General features: G+C 32.6%; 1 protein-coding gene across 9 annotated transcripts in view; it reads right to left on the bottom strand.

Annotated features, from left to right (window-relative positions):
- Foxp2 (forkhead box P2) overlaps nucleotides 1-5,000 on the bottom strand; it is a 534,032-nt gene that overhangs the window by 241,409 nt on the left and 287,623 nt on the right. The window lies entirely within an intron of this gene.

The raw sequence follows: 5,000 nt of genomic DNA, 5'->3' as shown, positions 1-5,000 counted from the left end.
TTGTGCTAAAAACAGCATAAATTATGCATATTACCTTCTCTACAGTAATAAATGTTTTATCATTTTCACTGCATAAATATACTGTACTTCCAGGATAGCAATGAGGTGTCCTGCCAAGATCAGTGGAAATCTGTGCAGTAAATAAAGATCCAATGTACTCTTACATCCAGAAATTCACAGTACCTCTCCAATGTGTGCTTTAGAGAGATCAGTTTTGGCTCTCAACAATGTGAACCCTGTGCCATATTCTAAGACATACACTTTTCTCTTCTGTGTATATGGACAAGATTTCAGGAAACAACCTGACTGTGTTGTGATCTCAACTGGAGTGCTGGCCAGCACAAAGTAAGGAAAACATTAATCATGCTGACCAGTTTTTTTTTAATGGAACTTTACTATATTTATTTGATCTTGTTTTATTTAAGGCTTATGTTCATTTAAAATTCTGTGATGCATTTATTACACTGTAAATAAAAGCTTAATATTTCTTCCTGTTAGAGAAAAAGAAAAACCTTTTCCTTAAATACTTTGCAAACTGTAACCCATAACCACACATACACACATTAGGCACACACAGAAGCTCAAAGACACATCAATAGATAAAATTGAATGCTAGTATAATTATATAAATCAATGGTTGGGATAATTTTAACAGCTATTTTCATCAACAGCAAAATTATCAGATCATCTCCACAATTGTGTAACGTCAGTGAAAACATGTACTGGTTTAAGAGAGAATAACAGGAAAGAAGCTGGGTCAGTAAATCAAGTTAGTATTTTTGAAACCACACATACATCTCAGGACTACTCTGATCAAAGAATAAACACAACAACACAAAAATATGACCTTAAACGATGCTTGTCATAACTACACAGCAAACAACTTTTGAACCAAATGAGCTTTGTGAATAAATTGATTCTGTTAAACATCTTATTTAACATTAACAGAGGAAAAAAGAACATACACATGAAAACTGATACACACTGATGGAGTTTTAAGAGGAAAAAACAAAGCTAATACTCTTTTCTGAGATTAGGCGGCTAATAAGTATTCAAATTAGCCATAAATTTTACATGCGCAATGTTTAAAATATTCAGAGAAAGGGTCTGACTGCTTTTACTAGTTAGATGAAGATTATACTTTCAGTCTTCGTCAACTACGGAAACAGATAACTTTTACATATTACATTTAATTCTTACATTGAATGGTAAACCCAAAATACCATGTTTGTAAACATGTGTTTTTCTTCCCTCATTCAAATTTATTTGAAATATTTATTATCTCTGTCTGGAATCTCTACACAAAGAATAAAAATGAATAACTGTTTTCTCAGATGCAGCAGGCAGGTGCAGCGTTTGATACTAACCTTTGTGTTTTTTATGTCAGGATCAATTGGATGAATTAAAGAATTCTGCACATATTACTGTTATAATCAAGGTCATCAAATAATTAAGAATAATCCACAAGCAGAGAGTCATGTGTCTAAATCTTTATTACAATAATGAGGAAAGACCTATATAACTTCCAATTCCTATTAACTAAAGGATTTTAATATCCCTTGTGGATTTTTTGATTTTATGAAGCCCTTGAGTATAAATTGTGATTTACATTTTAAGTTCAGCCACCTAAGACTTAGTAAAATCATGTTTAAGAAAACTGTGACAGTAATAGTAGTTTTGCTGTACAAAACAGGGAGTCTGACCCAATGTCAATATTGAAGAAGTGGGCAAGCTGCACAATGAGATGACTACAATATTCTTTGTGCATGAAGAAGAGAATCTAGTGTGCCCCCCTTGAAGGAGACATTTCTTCAAGGGTGATAGAGATTAATTCTTGCAGTTACTTAGGGTGTTCTAGTAACCCCTGCACACTTACATCCCTCTATAGGAAATTCTTCTGGCACACACTGGGAAGTGCTGCTTACCTTTAAAGCATATTTTAAATAATTATAAATTCACCATATTCTTTCAGAGTGAATGTGCTTGTGATCCCAAACATATCAAACTAAATTATTCATCTTTTTCAATCCTACCACAAACATTTTATAAAAATCAGTGAACATAAATTCCAGGTCATTAAAGGGGAAGTTTGGTTTGGGAGTGACTCTCAGTGTTTGTCTGAAGTATACATTAAACCCTCACATCTTTCATCAGACACAGCTTAGCAGCCACATCAGAAAGGAACTCTTCAGATCTTACATTGAATGCTACAGTTTTACTTTTCTCTCCAACATTAAGTTTTCCTCGCTTCCTTTTTTTTCTTGTTCTTTTCTTTCCTTAGAAAACCACTGTACAGATACTTTTTCTCTACCCCACTTCCCTTTTGAAACATTAAACTGACACTGAAACTGACTGCACAAGATTGCATTTTCTCTTCCTAAACAAGTTGAATTGAAAGGTTACTTAGTGTAACAATATTTACTTGCAGAATTGTGTTGTTACCAAGGGTATAATGGATGGTGGCTATGCAGGTTTACGCAAGAATGAGTGAAGCATGAGGCATTAGCCATGTGTTTGACATGTTTCAAATTGCTATAATCCAGCATTAAACACACCCAGCAATTCATGCCATTTCTTGCAGCCATAATCTTGAATAAAGCGTGCACAACCACTTATTATATAAATTAGTATATGACTCCCTGTTATAGTCACAACAGTGCTTTTGTGTTTATTTTGCATCAAGATGTAGTCTTTTATTTGTACAAATAGCAGGATATAAAGACATAGCTCAATTAGACCTCCTTACTTTATGATAGGGTAGCCCTGAATGCTAGACTTGTTGGTTTTATTTTTCCTCTTGAAGTTATAGGTGAATTTGGTATGAAATTATACTATGTGAGATAGTTATGTGCCAGAGTGATGACAGAAACCTGCATGCATCTGATTCCACATTCGCTGCACTGCTCCAAAGTGTGAAACTTGACCTGGGTGAGTAGAGTTAATTGTGTTATGCCAACCACCACCAGGGACACTATTGGTCCTTGTTACTTACTCAACTCCTTTTCTCTCAGGTCTTCTATCTCATAATTTCAATCTGCCTCTCACCTTTCTTACATTTCTAGCTACTTTCCACCCTTCCACTATGCAGACCACTGATCTTTTCATGTGTGTGTGAGTATATGTATTTATTATAGTCAGAGCAGTTGATCAGTCAATCTAACCAGAATCACAAAGAGAGTAAGAAGGAAAAAGTAACCTCCATGGCCTATGGCATACACCTACCTACATATACAGACACTGTCCCATGGTTAGTTTACTTTTATGGTAAATTTCTGTTTTCTTTGGCATCTTAATAATTAATTAAGTCAAGTGAGTGAAAAAATTCAATGACTTCCTGAAAAATTAATAATAACAATACATATACAAAGCATACAGTATTTTCTATTTTTCTTAAAATTACTCATGATAGTAAGAGAATATATTCTATATTCAGTGTCTGATTTATTTCATTATCTAATTTATTTACCAAAACATGCACTCTAAACGAAAAGAATTTTGATTCTGTCATATAAAATGTAAACAACCATATTAAATCATTATCTCCTATTCCTAAACAGGCTGATTTAATCATTTCACAATTCTTAATATTAAAGTCATTAAATACTTTTATGTGGATTCAGAAAAGAATAGGCCAGAAAAACATATATAGGCAATAGGAGACTAAGCTTATTTACTTCCAAATTCAGCTGAATTCACCTCTGAAAACTTGACTGTGATGTGAAACTTATGAAAGTAACTAGCATTTAAATAATGATAACTTTTGCGCTCTAGTGAAATTAATTCATTGTGAACTCAATGCACAGTGCATTTGAAGCCCAGCACTGCTTTGCTTAAAGACTTTAATACTAAGATTGCCTAATAAATCAAAATGCCAAATATGAAGGGCATACTTGACTGTATAAGGATAAAAATTGAAAACGTGTATTACTGTTTCTAATTTTTAAGCCTCGAACAGGTGTACTTTCAAGAACATAATTTAAAAGAAGTCAGAGGAAGTGATATAGTGCTTATTTTAACAAAAGATATGCTTTCAAGTATATTTGATAGTATCTGTCACCTTTTTTTTCAGATGTGAGCATAATGCCTAAAACATTACATACAAATTGTATTTATGTTCTTGTAACAACTGATGTTTCCTTTGAAATGATTAGAACATGAAAAACATGAGAAATAGTAGGACATTTTAACCTGATTATTCTTTACATTGGTGATGACTACCTTATGCAAACAGAATACTGTTAGAGCCTCAATAATGACAAACATCTGGAGGGCAACAATGAAAATCTTATCTACCTCTTTAACTAGTCATTAATTATTCTTCCAACCAGATGTATTATACTTCAATATCAAAAATGGAGTTCATTTTAATGTAAGGAATATACTTAGGGAAATTTTCATTACAAAAATGCTACCAAATATTCAAAGTTAAGGATTGAATCTCATTACATTTCATTTAAAGACAGGGAACTGGTGCCTTTGGAAGGCTGTGGTCTAGGGGGATGTGTTTTATTGAAACATTATGATCTGTACTTAGACTTCAATGGCTCCTGTTCACAGTAAAACTGCTAGAGATTTGATAATACTGATGATTGTGGTGAATTAATTTCAAAAAATTATTTCTACTGATATGTAATATTTTTGTTATATTACACACTATATTCTAATGTTTTGTTTGAACACAACAGAGTCATTTAATTTCTGTCCATAACCATCTATTTTGCAAACTTGTGAATGTACACCAGCAAAACCATGTTTTACTGATCTAGATATAAGCTAAATAGTTGGTCCTTTTAAACCTGCATGTTTAAATATTAGTTTCATTCATTACATTGGTTTAACTGTCCTTTATTGCATTCATATTTGTTTTCCAAATACAAGGGAAAAGTTGAGCTCAGAGAAAGTTTATTTTATCCTGCTTTTAACAAATACTACCCAAATTCATTTGGTAGTAGCATCTAAATTCCAAATGTAACATTCTTGTACTTTTTTTTTTTTTACAA

Source organism: Mastomys coucha, unplaced genomic scaffold, assembly GCF_008632895.1.
Source record: "Mastomys coucha isolate ucsf_1 unplaced genomic scaffold, UCSF_Mcou_1 pScaffold20, whole genome shotgun sequence".
In the NCBI taxonomy this organism is placed as follows: domain Eukaryota; kingdom Metazoa; phylum Chordata; class Mammalia; order Rodentia; family Muridae; genus Mastomys; species Mastomys coucha.
The sequence above is the reverse complement of the archived record's forward strand: the minus strand, read 5'-3'. Positions and strand labels throughout refer to the sequence as shown.